The 22,203-nt window shown below is 39.3% G+C and overlaps 1 protein-coding gene across 1 annotated transcript in view; it reads left to right on the top strand.

Moving 5' to 3' along the window:
* Nucleotides 1-7,759: 7,759 nt before the first annotated feature.
* The window catches only part of gria3b (glutamate receptor, ionotropic, AMPA 3b), a 119,371-nt gene continuing 104,927 nt past the window's right edge, over nucleotides 7,760-22,203 (top strand). Inside the window, exons 1-2 of the mRNA XM_079351745.1 lie at nucleotides 7,760-7,840; nucleotides 9,613-9,693. The gene's annotated coding sequence lies outside the window, so the exon portion shown is untranslated. The remainder of the gene's footprint in view (nucleotides 7,841-9,612; nucleotides 9,694-22,203) is intronic.

Below are 22,203 nucleotides of genomic sequence, written 5' to 3' on the forward strand. Positions count from 1 at the left end.
TTGCATTAATATTGATCAAAGAGGCAGGCGCTTCCACAGGCTGACAGAGTTTAAAGGCAGGAGAGGCCAGACAAAGACAAGTAGACGTCTATGCGGATGAATGTACAAGTGACCCACAAACACACGCATGCACACACAAACACACTGCGCCGAGAGTTCAAGAAGATAAAAAGCACTTCAATTAGTGCAGGAAATATTGATTACTGTGCTTTCCTTCATGGGCCCATTGGAAAACAGGACATGTATGCAGAGCACCGGGAACAGTAGAGAAAAAGGGGTTGGCTATCTGCTATGGCATCAATGTTTCCAGTGTTTGTTCACGATACAGCAAACATTCCTTAAATAATTCAGGAGAGTGACCGGTTTTCTGTTTATGAATTTGAAACTGTTTGGAGACCACCCTACGTGGGTCTCAGCCTCTCCATCCATCATCACAGCGCCGCATGATTTACACTTCTGAAAAGCGTGCCATGTTCTCTGGCGCCCAGCCCACATTTTGCACCACATGCTTTTTCCATGACTATTTTAGCAACACAATTATTAATGTGACAGCAGTGTTTACACGTGTCAGCATAAATTATTGACATTGGCACGCGCTCAGCTATAAATAGTGTTGCTGGAGAGGGTTTGTGCCTTTATCCTCTGACAGCCTTTCCACCCCTCCTGTCACCGGCCACTCCGAGTTTACTCAATAGAATAGTAAACGAGCATACAGACACGGAAGTGCTCCTTTCGCACGATTTCGCTGTCAGGGAGGTCATTCTGTGTTTGGTCTATGTTCATCACATTTATAACGGTAACTGTTAACTTAGGACAGTTAAAGGCACTTTAAGTAAATCAGCATCAATGAACAAGGCAACACTGGCACAGTCAGACCAAGTGGTTCTTCATTGATCTTGTTGCTGGCAAACATTTCTTTTTTTCCACAACTTAGGATGAAGAACTTCCATTTTTTACGAATGATTTAAACGCCCATTTATGCCATATATATTGCCCAACTCTAGCTTTTCTTAGATATATGACTTTACCAAATATGTTGGTTAGTAGAGCTGATTCAAATGATTGATTCATCAACGCATCGCAATTATTTTCAATTCAGGGAATCCTGAGATCGAGTTGTGTTGTTGTAATGAGGCTCCTCTCCACCGGGGGCACTGTGGATGCTGTCAATTCTGGCCAAGGTGTCAGGTCGACGAAAAAATTCTGTGGCCAAACATATTTTTTTGGACAGCCGGAATAACAAATTGTGTTTTTGTGTCACATACACATCTGTTAAAGTGCATTTAATTGAGAAAGCATTATGTTCTATTGAATCAATCACAGATTTTATCAGATCATTAAATTGAGAAATTTAAAAAATATATTTGCTGGCATTATTTTTATTTTAATAGGTATTTAATTCTCATAGCATATTTTTATGACTTTATGGTATTTTTAAATAAAATAAAAAAATGTACCCACCCTGTGGCACATTGCTCTCTGAAATGTACTCGCCAAACGAAAAATCTACCCGCATTTGGCGCTTGGCGGGTGTTCATTTCAGACCCTGCAAATAACAAACCATAAAAATTAAAGGACTGTTTTGTCTTAGTCCGTGTCTTAGTTCTGCTTATATATTTGGCAGGTTTGGCAAAAGACGACATTTTTAGCTGCATCATAATGCAGCCAACGGCAGCAGTTGGAACTTTATCTCCCCTCAGTTTATACTCTCCAACACTCTCCCTCGACTCTTCTGTTGATTTGCTTTTTCATTAAATATTAACTTTTGTCCAACTTAGGAAACGGGTCATTTTAAAAACAATTGCCATACTTGTCTATGAAACAAAACCTGGCTACAATCGGTGTCCAGGTGTACAATCCAAGTGTATTGAGCATGGTCATTACAGTGTGGGTGTGTGTGTGTGTATGTGTGGGGGGAAGGACAGTGGTCAGGCCTTTTAGCTGATGTATGTGAACATACAGGCGCTTATGAAACATTGATGATGTAATCAAAGAAGTGATCTCAAGAGAGCCACTGACGAAACACTACTGTATAACAGGAAAACAATATGAAGTCGTGAATTTTGTGTTTGGGTTTTTTATATTAAGGCAGTATTTTACTTGGCCCAAGCAAGCCAGTAGAATGTGCAATCAACTCTTAGACAAAGGCAGGTACTTTCAGCACTACCAGTGTGTTTGAGTCCTGATAGGTAGTACTTCTACATTCCTGAGATTACAAGGTGCATTGTATGTACTCTACTGGTGAGTCTTAAATACCAGATGTACAGTAAATGAAGCTCGCCTGTTTTTTACATGACGTCATATATCATATACCCCGCTATAATGGCAAGACCGTATAAAGACATGAAGAAAGTGATACCGCCCAAGTGTACACTGCATATAAGGGATGGCAATTTACTTTAATCTCTGTACTCGAGTACTCAAATTACCTCATGAAAGAGTACGAGTACTCGCAGATTATTATTATTTTCATGATTGTTATTTTTTATCATAAAAAAATCTTGCCTCAGACGCAAGTTTTTTTATTCCTGTACAATGACATAAACATACAATATTTAAAGATAAATGTAAATAAATAGCCAACAACAGAAAGCGATCGTCATGTCACAATAGCAGCGCAGGCTATATGTACTTTGTGCTGTGTTGCTTAACACTCTTGAAGAACAACCTCGTACTGTTCTCCGTGATGATCGCTTGTACTCCGGCTCGACAAACACCATGAGGTCTCTCCTTCTATAAAACTTAATGGAAGTATATCTCCAGTTACCGTTTTGGTTATTAGCAGGCTAACGATGTGTGCTAACAGCACCAGCTAATGACGTGACGCGAGACTGCCCGTTTCGGTCTCCGCTGTTTTCCAATTGTGTTTTAAGCATTAAACTAATGTTTCTATGATATGCAGTTTTACTGCCACAAACCTTGCACTGAACATTTGCTTTATCGTTTTGTCATCACTTTTCTGGACTGACGTATCGCAGGTGTAGCAGACAGTTCTGTATTTGTTGTGCTTTTGCTTTCTGTCTAATTTGTCCCTCGAGAGTTGCCGTCGCTGCCTATTGTTTTTGTTGACATCTGGCTCATGTTTACTAAAGCCGTGGCTGGAGAGGTCATACGTTTGTATCCCGTTCATTATTTTCCTTGCTAGTATATTAAATGAGGCGAAAATAAAAAGCTGCGTCACAAGAATAACGCTGTATGAGCCAAAAACAGCTTGCACAGGTGCACGAGTAGCAACTCGAATGATGGAGTTAGCAGCGAGTACCAATCCCTACAGCATATGTAACGCTTTAAAATTTCAGAGGTCCCGATGTGTTGTGCAGTACGAGCACCCAAAGGTGAGCACGTAGGTGTGTTCTTACTCTCAAAGACACATTTTTAACACAGGCCCCAGTGTCTCTGCACAGTGAAGGTCAGATCAGATCAGTCCCACTAAAACACAGAGAGACGTTTGAACTGTCATTGAAAAAGTCAGCAGATGACGTTTCAAACGTCAAAGTTCATCTGCACATCTGTGAACTCTGAAATGTAACTTTGCTTTGAGTACGTCGATTCAAACAGGGCAGTGGAAAAATTCTGATTTATAAGTTTAAAAAAAAAAAACAGAAACCTAGATAACTGGTTCGCTCTTTCCTTTTCCTTTCAAACCCCCTTCTGCTTTTCTCGAAAAATGACCTGCCACATCATCCATTATAACATCCTTCCCCCCGTTCCTCCTACCCGGTTATTATTCTGCCCCCTCCTGACTTCACTTTTCTTGTTGAGTAAAGTCAGCAAAAACCTGGGGATCTCTGAATATCCAAACAGATTAGAGAGTAAGAAAGACCTCCGAGATGCCAACTTCTTATTCTCCCAAAGGTAATAAATGTCAGCCTTGATTTTAGCTGCAACAGTTACAATAAAAAGTGGACTCCCATAAGGCCCATTTTTCACTCAGATTTAATTGTGCTGGGCCATGAAATAATCTGGATAACGATAACATTTGAGTCGATACTAATAGAAAGAGAGGAAATTTATATTTCTCATGGATGGTTGGAACTGTTTAAGAGAAAGAAATGCCAACAGCAGCCAATCCACATGCAGCTTTTTGGGTGACTATGTGCTATAGGGCTCACCAATTAATCAAAAATTAATTGAAACCGACATTCAGAACATCTAACCAATCTTGCCCATGTTGATTATTTCGATTATTTGCAGGGAAGAGTCACGAGATGAGACGTCCAATTCACGACATGGAAGAAATGTCCTTCGTTTGGACACATTTTGTCTTTAGGGAAGACGTCGCAGAACCAAAAACAAGTCAGATGTAAACACTGCTCAAAAACTGTTCACAAGACTAAAATGGGTCATTGGCACTTCAACAGAGAATAATGAATGAATGAAGTATTTCAACTTCAAGCTGATATGAAAGAAGGGAATTTTGAAGGTCTTGTGCTCAGATCGGATGTTCGTGGCTCGTTCTACCATCTGCAATATAGCGGTGAGCTGGCTGGTGCCAACAGGCAGGTCTGCAGCTAAGAGAAGGAAGAAGGAGCTGGGACGGACCTGTGGTGTCGGTGCTGTCACTGTTTGCCTAAGGACAAAGAACATAGAGGTCTGTTTGCTGCCAGGAATTTCTGAGATGTCAATTCCTTCTGGAGGAAATCTCGGAATCAGTTGCGGAAACATCCGCATGTGTTGTAGTAAATGTACGAAAAATAATGCTGCATTCAGGTGCTGCTCAGGTGGTCCAAGTTTCCGAGTTGGGAAGTCATTCTTCCAACTTCAGTGTGTCCAAGACTTCAGACCATAATAAGTATTTTAACATTAACAAAATGTTGTTTTTTTTCCCCTGTTTGATGCAGTTGTGACTTCAGTCGGCCTTTTACAGTAATTCTTTTCAGAGTTTTTCCAAGTTGTTGTTGTTACTTGAGCAGGTGTTTCATGTGCCTTTTTCAACTCAGAACGTTGTTTTTTCCGATGAATCCAACACCACATGAATGCACCATTAAAGCATGTTTATCAGCAGGAGCGGCCTGCGATGATGTGCATTCTGTGAGTCGTCTTTCATTCACATAAGCCAAAAAGACACTTTTTGCCTTTTCTCGGTCAAGAAGGCCCCAACTTCAAAAATGTTTTCACGTTTCTGCCACATATATGACTCATACAGATTCATGTTTCAACTGGTGAAGTATCCTTTTTAACAAGCCTTATCATTTCCCTGTGACCACAATAACTGGTGAGGATGGATGAAGAATCAGGGTCCACCGCGACAGGCTCTGCTGAGGAGCTGCATGTTTGCGATGGTTTACCATTTCAAAGCGGCTGCATGAATGAGAAAGTATGCCATTAGCACCACAGGTCGCTCCATGTTGGTGTCTTCAATAATGGGCCAATCAATAGTGACACAGGACTCAGGAGTGGAGAGCACAACAACAAGGAATTGAAAGCATTAATGGTGTCTATCCAATGCTTTCTGACCATAAGTGGGTTGTATGTTTTTTCATATTAAAAGTGTTATAGACCCCTGAGCTCACAGAATAGTGCACAAGAGTAATGTTATTAAAGATGTATATCTGCGCTCATAAAAATAAGACTTTTTGTGGTGTTGCTGGGAGAAATTCTGCAGTGCGGCATTAATATTTTGCAGCAGCGTTACTGTCCTCTATTGAGAGTGCCAAACAGCAGCTGAAATCTCAAAAAGATGTGTCCACGCGGGCTCCTTTCCCATTAGGAAGAGGAAGGGGTTTTGGAGGATAGACGTTCGAAACTCCACATCCAAGAACAGATCCCAATTATAGATCTGGGCTGTGCCCATCGCTGTCTTCTTTCCCTCAGATCATACTCTGGAGTGCATGCATTGTCTCCCTCAGCAAAACAAACACAAAACACATTTACAGTCTAAACTGCTGGCGGTGAGGACAGCAGCCAGAGAGAGCGAGAGAGAGCAACTTTTGAAATCGTGTCACTGTGTTCTAGGTTGAGATCGTTTTTTTTTTGTTGTTTTTTTATCCAGAGCTCTCTGGTATACGAGGGAGAGGCCCACTGTGAAGATGCAGCTTCAAAGTGAATAACTGTGTGAAACTACGGCCTGTTTGCACTGACATGAATTCTGTGCTTTAAAATAGGCTTATTTTAAGAGCAGGATGAAGTATAGGCTTTGATGTGGATAACATGCTTATAATGCTTTCAAAATCTGAGTTAATAGATATTTTGCCTGAAAGATGAATCCATCACTGCAGAATAACCTAAACTTCAAAAAAGCTTTTTTTTTTTTTTAAAACTATCATATCTGCTTTTCTGTACTTTTACACAAGAAACCCTATAGGTCATTCTTACATCCCAGCATAGCTGCATCAGTGCTGCAGGAGCTTCAGCAACTTGAATTACATTGCATGCAATTTAGATCTCTCTGGTGTGTAGCCTTTTTTCCCTTACTGGAACATTCCTGTCTGATGATTCTGTTTTAATTGAACAATTAGTTTGTACACAAAGCAAATCCGTGTCACCTCCCACTGGTACAACTGGAAACCAAATATCATCATCAGTGTCATTGTGTCAACTTATGAGAACACAGCCTCTAAAATCATACATGTAGAGCTGCATCTAATGACGACTTGCAATTTTTATCAGCATAACCTAGTCATCATTAAGTCCATATTATGAGACACGGGAGTGTTAAATGTGAAAAACGAAAATGTGCACTAAGCAATTGCTTTATAGCGGGGGTCTCTAGCAAGGGGCTTAAGCCCTTCAATATAGCAAATCCAAAAAAATGAAAGAAAGAAAATAAAAGAATCTACCCTATGCATAAATGAAACATCTCTCATAGCAAACTATCTACTAACTACAAATCTAGATCTATCTAAGCAGACTACAATGCCCTGGTCAGCATGCAGTGTCAGAAATCACATTAAAAAGGTATAGTATATAATAAAAAAAAGAAAGAAGATATATAATAATAATGTTAATATAAACTGCCAAAACAAAACAAAAATAAGGGGAGCAGAAGTAGCTTGCAACTTGTTTTATTTTTTGAAAGTATCTTTCTGGAGGCCTCTGCGTTGTAGGGATTATGATCACATTATAATTGCATCAGTACAACAAGCTAACAGTCCAATTCAGAAAAAAAAAGTAATCCTGGACCATACCATACGACCGTTTAGAATATAAAACGACTAAACAGCACCAGGGTCTGCAGTGAAACTGAACAGATTCTGGAAGAGCAACATCCAGACCACCAACCAATTAATGCCAATTCATAACAGTACCCCAATGAGGGAATAAAAACACACAGCCCTGTGTCATACTTCACACAAAGCAAAACTCATGTAGCCTTTGACTATTTGGAAACCCCTGGCTTCTTACTTTAACCTCATGGACAGCGAAATTATGCACACATAGTTTTAAGCAGAACAGTGGCGCACTATTATCAAATATAAAGAGATACTCACGGTTAATATCATCTTGGAGCCGACGTGTCGTCCTCTCAGGAGGATATCCCTCCGCTTGCAAACATTTCGCTCTAAGATTAGTGGGCCTTTCTTTTGCAGCAGTGTGACTCCTTCATGTCCACAGACGTTATCTTCTCATGTCCGCATACGCTGCATCTTCCTTCAAGCTTATCAAAAAGTCTGATCCATTTGTTATGCTCCGACAACTATGTACCTTTTAACGCCTATACAAACGTAATGGTGGTAAATAAAGTTGTTTTGTTGTCAGTCTAGGGAAGTAAGCTGCAGTGGCCTAAAGTACAGGGAGAAAAACAGCCTGCAGGTATTGAGGACGTGCATACACCTGACTGAAGCCATCAAACACCTGTTAAGTCAAGATTCAACAACGCTGTAAGTGAAACCTCGACTCTGTACATTTTTTTTAAGTATGCCTATTTTAATCACGAAAATGTGTCTCACTTGCGATTGGCTACTTTACTTTTTTTTTTTTTTTTTTTTTTTTAACCACGAAATCACTTTCCACTTCCTGTGATTAATGAGCAGCTGAGAAAACAATAACCCAAACGTGTCAGGTTCCGGCCAATAAATATGGCATGCGATAAATTATTTAATACTTAAGGTGGGGTTTCTTTTTCTGCTGTATTTTATGTTTATTTTATTTTTTTCTTACTTACCGAATGAGACTGTAATTTCAGTGAAAGGAGACATTTATTTAATGGGAACTCTTACTGATGATATGTTGAGCGGTAGTTTGAGGAAACCACATTAATATAAAGAAAATTGTACAATTAGAAATACTGCTGAGCTTTACTAAATATGTTTAGAATGACAATAGGTAGAACATGAGCTTCAGGATTAACATTTATCTACCAACACATTTTATAATCTTTAATTTACAAAGTAACTGGATGGATTTCACCTGTCAGATCATTTAAAATGACTAAATATATGAGGAGTTTGTGCAATAGGCTACCTATAAGGCTATAAGTTCACCTTTCAGTAAACATGTCTGTTGATTTAAAGGTCTAAGATACATATATGGTAAATAATAGAAATGTAAACTCAATGTAGATATTTAACATCCAACTTAAATAGTTTTGATGCATTAACTGAGTTGCCTCAGAGTTAGCCTACAAAGATACCTCAATAATATTGCTTGACTTTGAGACTTGAAGTGTCAAGCAAACAATGTTATTAGATACAGCCCTTTATTTCATGGTTACCCCATGAAAGAAAGAGAGAAGATCAAATGAACTCTAAGCATTAATACGCATGATACTGGGCTTCTCCCAAGTGATGCCAGCAGCTCAGTGTCACTGCAACACCTCTGCTATGACTAATCAGTCTTTTCTAGTGGCATCAGCCTTCAGGATTCAGCATGCATTGGTAATTCATGTCAACACTGTGGAGAAAGACAAGATAAGACCACATAGTGAATGCTGTAGAATGTGCTAGAAGCCAAGTGTCTGTAATGGAAGAATAAAAATTAGGTTCTGCAACATAAACTAGAGATACAATGAAGTTTCTCAGGAATATTCACTTGTGTCCTTGAACTGCCACTGAGATTCAACCCCTTTAGATTCTGAAGGGAAAGAAAAACATTGTCTTTATGTTGCAGAAGAATGGAAGTGATATACAGTGTCATGGACAAACAACCTCAATACAATGTACTGGAAAATTCTCATAAGCAGTAAATCTATCAACAGTGCACAAATCGTGTGCAGCAGGGTAAGACATACAAAAGAATGTGGCCATCTATCACAATAATAATGGGACTCTAAAGTAATTTGAATGGTATAGTTGCATTTCCAAAAAAAAGTTGGATAAGTTACTTACATTGTTTAGAGTTATAGGCTATATTATTTTATGATCATTGTCACAAGGGGGCGCTTTCTTGCACTCAACTATACACACAATAAAATTGGCATGCTAACCCAGTCTTGAATTAATGACAGGCCAGAGGCTTCATATGCACCACGACTTACTATTTCTTCCACATAAAAAAAACTAAATTAATTACAGACAACGACATGAGAAGATGTAAGACTGATTTAGAGGAAAACTTGCTGCTTACTTTGTTATCTCTTAGGATAGCATGTTCATCCTAGCATGTTCATCCTCTGGCCTGTGCATCTGGATGCCTAAAGTTTTGAATACCTCTGTGCTTCATTTTTGTGTTCAGATCTGAGAAGTCCTTGTGACACCCAGCATGATGATGGATGCTTCTTCTGAGGAGAGCAAAGAGCGAGTCTGTGGTTTAAAGGTAAGACGTCTCACTGTGTGTTCATGCTATTTGATAGTCAGTACTGTGCTTTATCACAGGAAGCTGCAGCTGTATGTTTGTCTTCCAAACTCAAGGGTACCTTCAGGTGTCAGTTTGTCACCTGATTGAATTGATTGTTAATTGATGTGACATAGGTGTTGCAATGTATAAGAGGTGCCAGTCCATTTCCTGAGCACTGCCGAGGTGCCCCTGAGCAAGGCACCGAACCCCAAAAACTGCTCTGGAGCGCTCGCTGTGGGCAGCCCCCTCACTCTGAGACCTCTCCATTAATGCATCACACTAGAACCCTGTTTGTGCATGAGTGTGTATCTCGGCCTATGTGTGTGTTCATTAGACAGAGTGAAAAACCGAATTTCCCCTCGTGGGATTAATAAAGTATTTAAAAAAAAAAAAAAAAATCCAGAATTGTTGCTTTTTTGCACTTGAATTGTCAATTCTTGATTGTCTGCCAATTGCAAAAGTGTACCTTGATAAATGGCAGAGATAGCTTGCTGGATAACGGATACTGTACTGCACACTTCTGGGTTTTGCATTTTTTTGTATGCTTTTCAAATCCGCCATATATATAATAGTCTAGCTGCTCTCTTCCGTGGTCTTTGCCCCAGCGTTAAGATACCCCATTGCAGACACTACCACACACTTACATTGGAGACCAAAGCTTTAATTGTATCCCGTGGTGGTTGACTGTGCTCAGTTTGGCTTTATTCTATTCAGATCGCACTCTTTGGGTGTTAGAGAAATTATGTTTGTGAAGACCTTTTCCAGCTTTTTGTATTCCTGGCAATTATACCTTCATTAAAACCAGCTAGAAGGTCAAGGCTGACAACAACTGGAATAAACACGTTGTCTTGACTGGTCTGTTGTTGACTGGAGACTCACACAGACATAGATAAAGAACCATAGTCTATAGAATACCAAGAAACAATAATGCCGCCTTCTTTTAAGTCTGAAGTACAAAAAGCGATGAAAGTGATCGTGTGATAAAATAAACAAACACCTTCTTTGGTGGAGTTCTTCTATTATTAGTTCAGGCAGCTATCATCTCACTCCTGTTATCGTACTTACAGGGAAAGGCAATGACGTGTGCCAGTTGGATTGCATTGTTTGCTGCTGTAGCCCCTCATCTCTAATTATAAAATGCCAAACTTCATCTGTCTGCTTCTCTTTCTGGTGGGTCGACAGCGAAGCTGTTCATGCTTCATAGCACTTTACCCTCTCAAGCTATTTTCCCCCATAGCCTTACCCAATATTGACTGGAATAAGAAATTTCAAAGCTGCTGTAAACATTCAAACGCCTGACAAGACCACTTCCAATTTTTCAGATACAGGCCTGGGAGTTATTATAAAAACTAACTGCAATCGTGTTGTAACAAGAAAGAGACAATACTGCTTTATTTTCTCTCCAATCCACTACAGCAATAAGAGTCTTTCCATACAATTTGTATGGAAAGCTAAATGAAAATATCTTGTTGATTTGTGTTTTCTCATCAAAACACTATTTAACAGGTTAATGCTCTGCTTCTGCTGGGAGTATGTTGAAAATTATCGCAATAATTGGCATTTAAGGGGCCAGTGTTTACCTTTTAGGATTATCTGAACTGGGGTCAGCCCCACGCTGCGCAACAACTTGAGTGATTTTGCCCCCTCTGCACATGCAGGCCTTGAAGGGGTCAGAAAACCATGTCAATGTGTCTCTCAGCTTAATTCTATTACGCACAGGTTCAAGCTCCAAATTAAAATGCAAATTACCTCCATAATAAAAGTGAGCGAGAGTACAGGCAGAGATAAGGTACATCCTTCCCTTTCATTGCAGGCGCCTATGAAGTACAAACCCCTTTTAAATGTAAAACTTAATTTAATTCTGATGAACAAAGTGTCTCAGAACACATTGTGACACAACAGGTTCTACGCGACTTGTGTCATGTTTGAAACAAAAAGGAATGATGGCTTCAAAGCACCAATCCTGTCTTCTTCTTTTTTTATTGGATAACGCAGGCAGTTGCTATGCATTTGTGTTTGTAGAAGAAGAGATTACATATTTGGCGAATCACCCCTTGAAAATGTGTTAAATGTACAACCGACTCACTCAAACACACTGAATGAAAATATTCCAACAAAACAAATCAAACATGGTCTTAAACATCCATGGATAACTTATGAAGCTAGCTCGGCTATTTCCTGACATTCCTACAGATATACAGTAGAATAGAATTATTAAAAAATATATTTTTTTTTAATTATTAAAAAAAAAAACATGCTGCTAATATAGCTATGGGTTAAATTAGTTCATTTTTGTTCTTTTGTTAAAATGTGAGTAGTCTCCCCTGTCATTGCTTTGCCTCTCTGCTTCCCTGCAGATGTCTCAGCGAGAGCCCTGTACCTTTTGGACATGTACCGAGTGTATGAGGTGAATGTCGGCATCAAGGAGATAACAGCTTGACGTCTCGCTGGTCTGTTATCACTGTGCAATGCTCCAGAGTGGCACAACTGCAGGAGCATAAGTCTTATCACTCCCTGAGTTAAGGTGAGAGAGCGTCGGGAGGATGAGACTCGAAATCCAACGAGCATGAGCCCTTCAGGCTCCCCCAACGTCGCCCTCTGACTCCCCTTACTTAGATAGGCCCGCTAATGCTCTGAAGGTCTGGCCTTTGCCCTTTCTATAAGGGGAAAAGGGGAATAAACAGTGTCATAATCTTAGCTCTTTAGTCATTCAAGGGCGATTAGTGCGGTGCCCTACGACACAGAAGGTGACGCAGATCTGTGATGACTCACTGCATTCAAATTAGAGCTTTTTCTTTGCGAAGTAGACAAACTGCACTCCTCAATTATAGGTCACTTTGAATCTCTGGGCAGTAAGTAAAGTAGTTAAATACAGCAAAACATGACCAGCATGAACAGTGACGTAAGACTTTGAAAAATACAGGAAGAGATTTCTGTGTAGTGTCAAGATGCAAATGTGTTTTGTTCTCTCCATGATAGCATCCGCTTGGTCATCTAACAGCAGAAAAAAAAACAAGACATGTACGTATATTGCTCACAGTCAAGGTAGACTTGGTAAAATATTCAGTAAAGGTGTACTAAAACGAGCAGGCCACTTAAAGTGGATATATTTTGTTTTATAAATGAACATCTGCTAAATGCCCCGGGCTGTTCTTCACCTTTCTCGTTGATACATTACCTTAGCTGAGCTGTAAACAATACATAATACATAACTCTTGTTCTCTGAAGTGTATTAGCCTACATCAAGGCCATGTGTAAATGCAATTGTTGCAAGTCGGAGGCTATGTGAACTGACAGTAGACTAAGGCAAGCAAGTTTTTCTGTATATATTTGGCCCTGCAGTGCCTCCTTTCTTCCCAGCTAAGGCTGTGAGTAATGTAAACCAAGGTATCAGAAAACACCCACAGTGTCATTTTCTGCTTTGTCAAATCAAATGGGAGGAAAAGAAGTGGCAGATGCAACGGTTGGAGTGATTATGCATTCCAAGATTATATAAATTTCTCTACTTTTATAGATTTTTTTTCACCCAAGTTTATACAACACTGGTTTAGCTTTTGTTTAATTTTGAACAGTTTAATTATGTTAATGGTGAGCCAAGCTAAAGTCATGTGTTTCAACAAGCAGCAAACCTCTGGTGTTAAAAAAATAATTCCAATGCTGGAAAGCAAGAAAACTGCAGTTCCTTAAATGTCCGCTTGAAGCTGACTCCAAAAGACCCAGAGGTGACATAGACATAAAATGACACATTAAAATGTCAGTTTTGACATCAAAAATGAAAATGTTGACCAAAAAATAATTCTGGTCCTATTAGTTAAAGGTCACATATTATGCAAAATACACTTTACCATGGTTTCTAACATTAATATGTCCTTAGCCTGTTATAAAAAATTTTTTTGGAAAGGTGCATCCTCTCCTTCGCTGCTTTTCCTAAAATGTGTGCTAAACAGGCAGTTTCCCTCCATGACATCCCAAAGGGTAGTAACTCCTCCCTCAGGTGGATGACGCTCCAAAAGCTAGGTGTTTGTTCTGCCCTCTGATTTGTTTGCCTTTCCACCGTAAACATTTGCACATGATGAGAGAAAACCTAAGCCACATTCCCCTTCCTGAGAAGTTTGTGGTCAGGCATAGCTCACTTGCATTGTAGAGCTACAGACACAGAAACAACCTTTTTTTCTTTTCTTTTTTTAGCAGGACTGAAGTAAAAGGGGTTTATAGGCATGATAAAATACAGGAGAAGAGTGCACTTTTAGCAAGAAACTTGTTTTAGGAAAGAAAGACCTCAGATGATCCAAAATGTTGTTTTTCTGTTCTTCTCAAAACCTATTATCTACTGATGGCCTAGCAGTTAGCATACGACAGCTATAGTCCTTAAAGTGGACAGCGGGGCGAGAGCCCGACCTATGGCTCCTCTCCAGCATGTTCTCCTCTCTCTCTCTCTCTCTCTCTCTCTCTCTCTCTCTCTCTCTCTCTCTCTCTCTGTTTTTTTCTACTCTATCAACTGTGTAATCGAATAAAGGCAAAATAAATCTTTAAAAAAATCTAGTGCCTACATTAAACATTGCAACTTAACAACTGACCGTTTCCTCAGAGATTCTGGGGTAAACACATCTTTGTTTATATACTGTACTCCAAAAGGTCTGTCAACCGACATTCATGGTTAACAAGTAGTGGTTAGATTGAACCATGTAGAGTCCCAGAAATAGTATTCACTAAATCATTCATCAAGGAGTACATATGTAGCAAATGTAATTCCTAATAACCACATGGTACTTGACTTTGACTTCATCCCACAGGAGTGAAGAGTCTCAGCATAGTTAAATAATACAAATTATTGTTATTATATTGAATTTGTTGTTATTGACTGATTAGTAAAGTGATTTTGAATGAAAAAAAAACATGTTCTTGCATTTCATTATTTCTAGGTAAATTACTGGGTGTGGAGATGAGTAAGATAATTGGGCTGATAAAAATAAGCTCTGATGTTGTCTGAATGAAAACAGGCTCTCTGCTGTGGTGCTAACCTTACCACCACACGACCTTCTGTTCAGTCTCTAACATCCATTATGAAAGGCTCGGGGAAGTGCTTACTCACAGGGTTCTGGTGTTACGTAAGTGGCTGTGCAGACATTGAGGGCAAGCCAAAAATTAATCGGCACGATTAATTACAAGAGCCATATGGTCAGCAGTGTCTCAGTGCCATTTTCGGTTAGACTGCTTGGGAGGTGCTGGGAGGCCTGCTGACATTTGCACAAAGTCCCTGCGTCCAACATGCGTGTTCAGCTACAGTGACTGTCTCTTTTACACACACACACACACACACACACACACACACACACACACACACACACACAGTCAAATATAGTAATATGCAGGTCAGATGCACTTTATTTTTACAGCATCCTCACTATACCTTGGTTGATCATTTGCAGCAAATATTTCCCTCCAAACATTCATTCATCATTTGGCCCTAAAAGCATGGGATGTTTATACAATATTTAAAAGATTGCTGAGCACCCAGAAAGAGACAAGTCATTAGAGAGCTGACTCCAGAAGAAGTCCCAGATTTTTATCCTCCCTTCCATCTAGCCTCTGTGTTTGAGTTTGTATTGGAAAAATGGAAATTGAAGTTAATAACACCAGAGGAGATTTGAGAGCTTACTTAATCAAACTGACAGGTGCCCGTTCAGCGTACAGAACGACAAAGCAGAGGATGGCTCCAACACACTGTAGAAATTAGATGGATATTGTCCTACCTGCCAAGGGCTGTATGAGTCATGGTAGACACTGGTTATATGGTGAGTGTACCGTGTATACACGGGCTGTATTAATCATGCATGCATTCCCATAGGGAGTAGATGGAGTTTTCAGCTGAACTCTGGATCTTCTTGCCGATAAACACTTTGCTTCGCCAGAGGTGCTGCAATACGTAGCAAACTCAGAATAATCATGTAAGCTACGCAGCTGTTGAAGAGGCATCAAACATGCATTTGCAAATACTTGTGAATGTGTTGTACTGGTGCATAACAAATTGGATACAGTGAGGGTATAATGATGGTGACACGTCATATATATTTTATTATTAACCACACAACTTTGTGAAGTGGTTCTGTGGGGCAGGAGATTATTTTAAGGGTATAGACACATTTAACACACAAACAAAATGTATGTAGTTGGTAAGTCTGATCATTTTCAGCACGTGAAACGTACATCTCTTAAAAACGTGTTCAGATAAAGGGTTCCAGTCAAACCTGAGTTTTCAGAGTCCTCAGTGTTTCCTAGTTATTACAGAATCACACAAAAAAACTCATTACATTTGGTCAAACAATTAAATGATGTGATACTTTGAACGTTGCATACCCACACTCACTGTTAACTGTTTGGACCTGAGGTTTATGTGCTTTCGAATTAAAGCTTCATATTCAGTGTAGCATCATGTTGGAGTCACAGTGCAGCAGAGAGAACTCCCTGAAGAGTGTTGTATATGAGATATATTACCTGGTTCTTTCTCTCTCACGAGTAATTATTTCAATCGTTGACATTTCTGTAATACAAGCCTTACACAAGCAAGCTTCAGGAAAAAAAAAAAATCTAACTTCAAATGTAGTAACGGTCGTATTGTAGCCTTTATTTGGTGTTTTTGTCATAGCAATGCAAGCAAACGGTTCAAGGCTACTTTATGTGGTCATGCAGAATTGAATATTTACAGCCTCTATTTTAGCTTTCCATCTTGACACATTGTCAATAAACACGTACGGTTTCTGTCACATGTTTGAGCGCCATCCCGGCCTCAAGTAATCTCTTAAGAGTGAGTTTAGCATCAACATTTTGTGAATCATTCACTGTTTTGCCTTACCCAATAACCATCAATGTGGTTGAACTCTTCATGAATATTTGGATTGATATGTAAATGTCTATTTTCAAAAGTATGTGATCTTTTTGGGCAAGATTTGATTTGATTTGATTAGTTGCTTTTAAGTCCACATAACAAGTGTATTATATACTGTGTGTGTGTGTGTGTGTGTGTGTGTGTGTGTGTGTGTGTGTGTGTGTGTGTGTGTGTGTGTGTGTGTGTGTGTGTGTGTGTGTGTGTGTGTGTGTGTGTGTGTGTGTGTGTGTGTGTGTGTGTGTGTGGCTAAATACTGCCAAGCACCTTAAGTGGTCGCTCGACTAGAAAGAGGTTGTATAGTTGCCGTTCATTAACATTCATTAAATTTGCAAATACATGAGCAAAATTAAGCATTTTATATCAGACTATTGGCTCGACCTTTTGACCCTGCAGTTCATGAGGTGAAAAGAAAAATTAGAGCAGGTCTTAGATGAGTCAGATCTCAGAGGAATGAGTATCTGATTATAAAATCAATAAAAATGTCATACATAAAATTCTGTTTCTCATCAAAGTTGAAATAAAAGAAAACTAAAAAGATGAACGATGCTTTACAAACATGGTCACCCTGGCTGCAGCTCTGGTGTGGAGTGTTAAACTAATGTTGCACTGATCTGCAGTTACTATCATCCCTCGTTTCATATTCCAGCTATCTTTGAAAACAGTACAAGCAGATGAGGACTTGTCAGACCAAATCAAAATATGCTGATTTCCTGAGCAGTGATTGACAACAGCTTCTTATGCCCTGGGATATTCTGTCGTCCTACCATTCTAGGCTGATAGTATTGAATGACGGCTTTTCTCTCTCTTCAACAGCATTTTACTTATTAATCACATTGAGAGTATGAAGCGTGAAATGAAAGCCATCCCACCAAACTACTCTGGCCTTGACTAAATAAATGGTCCTCCAAGGGAAATAACTTTTCATGGGATTGGTTTGGTGGCAATATTCAGAGACTATGCAAATGACTCCAAATATGTTGTAAATCAAACGCCGACATAAACCTGGAAGAGAATTAAACAAGCAGCTTCGTTTGCACTGATTTCAGAGAAGTTAAAAATACTGGACTGCATTTGTATTAAACATGTAGTTTAAATAAGATTTGATTACTCTTGCTGTTCTTCTTTACATTTTTTTAAATCTTTTTTGTATGTATACAATCAAGTGGTACTGTACGGGAAAAACTGGCATCCATGTTGCATTTTAAAACGCCACTTTTATAAACAATTACAAAAAAGATGGAATCTTTATTTTAAAGGATTCGCAATTTAATTCAAATTACTGTATATAAGGCAATGTCTGACTGTACTGTGGTACATTGGTTAGCGCTGTTGCCTTGCAACAACGAAGTTCCTGGTTTGAATCCTCATCTCATAGGAGCCTTGCTGTGTGGAGTTTAAATGTTCTCCCTGTGAATGTGTGGGTTCTCTCCAGGTACTCTGGCTTCCTCCCACAGTCCAAAGACATGCTCATTAGGTTGATGTGTGACTCTAAATTGCCCGTAGGTGTGAATGTGAATGTGGCTGGTTGTTTATGTAAATGTCAGCCCAGTGATTGACTGGCGACCAGTCCGGGGTGTACCCCGCATCTCTGCCAATGCCAGCCACCCATGACCACGAACGGCAAAAAAAGACAAAAAACACACAAAAGTAATTCTACAGACGGAGCACATGCACAATGTTAAATTCATAATGGATCATAGCAGATTTGAACTACCATGTTAACAGTAAGAAGGTCACACCTCTAAAAAGGCAGAAGCAACAAATAAACATATTCCCCAGTTCAATTTAAAACCACATTTTCCAAACAACGTAACACAGCAGGCCTTACTACTGAGCAGAGCTTGGCATAAACTCATTGTACAAAGCCAAACTACAGTATATGAAAATGACTCCATTGCATATTTTGGTTAATTTAAATGAGCCCAACGAACTGTGAAAAATGTTAATATTCTTCACGGGGGCTCTTTGTGTTCCACATCCCTAAGGAAATGGCAAAAATACATAGAAGTTGGACCTGCTCTTAGTTGGCTTGTATTCAAATGTGATGTCACTCAATGGGCTGCAGTAAAGTCTGCACTCCTTTAAGTTGAGCTACGCTTGACTGATCTCACATGAGGCTTTGGGTCTGACATAAAGGCTATTCACTTTGGCTGTTAAACACATGATGATACTCTGGGGACTGACAGTATATAAAATGCAGACTCCTTCATTTAACAAAGGCAGCTTTTAAAGTTAGGACACAGTGTAAACTGTTATCAGCACACACATATCCTGCTTAATTAGATCGCTTTGTTTGAAGCTAAACACTCAGGTTTAAAAGTAGCTGTGGCTTTAATATAAAGTAAATCAGCGTACAGTCTAACAAGTGTTAACACCAAATAAGGGCTACTATACAGTACACATGCACCATGGTGTTTGGTTTTATTAAAAATCAAAAACTATTTTCTAGCAGAAGATAAAGAGGACCATATACTGTATGCCCCTGGTATTCTTGGATATTGTAATGCACAAAATGTTTAAGCTGTTTTTATAACTATGCATGTTCATGATCAACCCTGACATCTATAATTATCGTTATATAATCCATCAAAGAAAATGTGACTCTTCTAAGACCTTTCATCATTAGGTTCAAAGACACCATGTCGTCCTCATTTCATGTGTCTTCTCTTTATCTGATGGCTCCATTTGTAAGAAGCTTTAAAGCTCATGTAAAACTCACTTCAGTGAAAATGACACTGCCTCTCTCTGAGGCTTTTGTTCCCTTCACAGTCCCCTGCCACAATTATTGAGATGTTTAAACAAATAAAACCAAGTTATCTCACTCTGCAACCATTCTTTCTACAAGGAGAATGAAGTATACACCAACTTGCTCGACTTGGGGCTGTGAAATGGGTTGAGAGGGACCTTTAATTTCATTGCTGTGTATGGGTACACCTTGCTTGAAGAATGATAGATTAACATTGACATTTCATTGGTCCTTGAAAAGGGTCAAATGTTATGCTCATACTGCAACGCAACCACTCCCCACTAGGCGGGGCTGTAGTAGCTCCAGTTAAAGGGCCAGCTCTCCCCAGCTCTACTGCACAGATATAAACAAGCAACTGGCATATTGTCTTGGCAAATCCTTAACCACATTGAGCTCAGGAATGTGGATGTTGAAGGTCCCGTATTCTGCTTCTTCTGGTTATATTTGCTCTTTAGTGAGTTTTACAGGTGTCTTGTGTATGATTGGGCACATCTGCTCAAATTGAAAGTCCGAGAAAACGCTTCTTCTTCGACATCCTCATGTTAGCTGTAGCAAGAGCTGTATTTAACGCCCCAATGACTGAAATTTGCCAGTGTGATGTCTTGCCAGTGTGATATCACTGATCCAAGCCCATTGGCTCATTGTAGCGAGACCAAACTCGCCCATGTGATATCTATGCTGAGCCACAGACCAATTACTGCAGAGTGGAATGGCCAACCAATCAGATCCCACTAAGCCCACGCGGGGACCCTGATTGAGGGGGATTCAGAGCATTGCAAACATAAGCAGATGAGAGAAGCTGAATGGAGCGGCAGTACATGAAAACAGACAATTTTTTTCGAACATTAGCGATTGTGAACGTACTTTAGTAGGCACATAAATTAGATAAATGAACCCCAAAAGGGCATAATATGGGACCTTTAACCTGTAGGTAGAACTGAAGGCTTGTGGGGCTAGCACTGCTACTGTTAGCCACACTTGGCAGAAAAAATGTGATTGTTTACCTGCAGCCAACTTTAAAATCAATTGTGCTATTTTGACTGTGAATGTTTTACCTTTCGACTAGTCGTTTAGTCTGAACTTAAAATTCTGTTTAAGTATAAAACGAGTAAAATAGTCATCTTGGAACATCCCTTCATTGCATGTCCTAATTGCATAAACACAGACGGATGTAGACATACTGTATGTAGCTGCTGAGGAGCCACAGAAACAACATTTCCAAAAACCTGAACTAAACTGTTTGCTACAAACTACCTATACCAGATCTAAAACCTATGTCCAGCTATGTTTACATTAAGCTTGAGTTAGCTTTGTATTGTATTAGGTTTTTAGCCACTAATGAAAAAAAAGCTCCATAAATTTGATTTAAAAAGAGGCAAAACCATTGATATGTTGGTGTCACACTGGTAAAAGAATCCTTTAAATAAAACAATGAAAAAATGTGCACGATTAAGCCTGGACAAGTCTTTCTTCTGTACATCTAGAAGAAGTAAGCTGTTGCTTGATTAACAGCAATGCAATGCTAGTGTAAACTGTTATACCATCAAAGTTATAGATGTCCATCTTAAAGAAGATGGTTGAACACATCCAAGTGATGTTGCCAAAAGAGTTGGTGACATAAATTCGGCCTGCCCTCAACTCTTATTTTGTCAAGTTTGGCTGCCTGGAGAGTAGAACATATAAAGAATATGCTGTAGGTACTGCTTAGTATGATAACCCCCTTATTTTACATTATGAACTCTTTGAGTGACAGTGAAACTGCCACTAAATATTCTATAAGCAAAACGGTCATCTATATCACTGCTTTCATTACACACACACACAAAAAGCTGGAATAATTATAAGTCACATTTTTGGAATACAATTAGTTTTGTTCCTTTAATGGAAAAGAGACAAATGACCTTTCTCATTTGTAGGAATATTTGATGCAGATTTATGCCTTTAGGTAAGTCCAGCCATCTTGATGAAGGAGTTTTTTTTTCTTCGTCTTTAGGCTCAGGTTTGTGCTCTTTAAGACTCCTGTCAGCAAAGATGAGAGCGGGTTCATGCGGTGCGGTCTGTGACAAGCCATGGCATTGATGAAGGAAACAGCGGGGGCCACACACTCTACGTCCCATCTCCATGGTGCAACATATTAAACTCTCATTTACTGACAAAAGACATTCAGGCCTGCTGTTAGTCACACTGGTGCTACAACAAGGAGTGGCAGAATGAGAAATGGCCTCACTTTGTCTTAATCACTGTTCAACAAATCTGCTCGCTACTCTGAGCCTTCATTTGGCTTTAGATTTAAAAGGCAGAAAAGGCACAACATCTCAAACTACGGAAATACAAGCTAAAGGAAGATACAGTATGCTGCTGAGTGCTGGGATTGCTTTTTTTGTAGTTTTTTTCTTTGTTGTTTCTGCAGATGTTTCAAAACCAGGAAATGTAAATTGTTCTTCACACATTTTGCTTTTTGTGTAGATAGAGTCGCTATTTCCATTTCAAACAGGAATTAGAGAGAAAATCCTTCAAGAAAAGCTGTCTAAACTGCTACAGTAAGTGGTTTAAAAGCTGTGGACTAGGATAAAAACGTGACTGTTTAATGGGTGGATTTTGACATTGAAACACCCTAATCTACTGTTGTTTCTGTTGTAAACAGAAGCATTGAAGACAGCGTTGTCAAAGGAAACTGCATCATTTTATGTTTGCTGCTCCCATGACTGATCAAAATCAAAATGCCACTTTTCCTGTCAAGTGTTTCCATGTGTTTAAGGGTGTTTAAATAGCAGGGTTTCTTCTGTATACTTTACATTAAATTGAAAGATCAACCAAACTAATTTAAAAGCTTGTCATGTCATAATTTGTTAACATT

This window comes from Symphodus melops, assembly GCF_947650265.1.
Source record: "Symphodus melops genome assembly, chromosome: 9".
Lineage (NCBI taxonomy): Eukaryota > Metazoa > Chordata > Actinopteri > Labriformes > Labridae > Symphodus > Symphodus melops.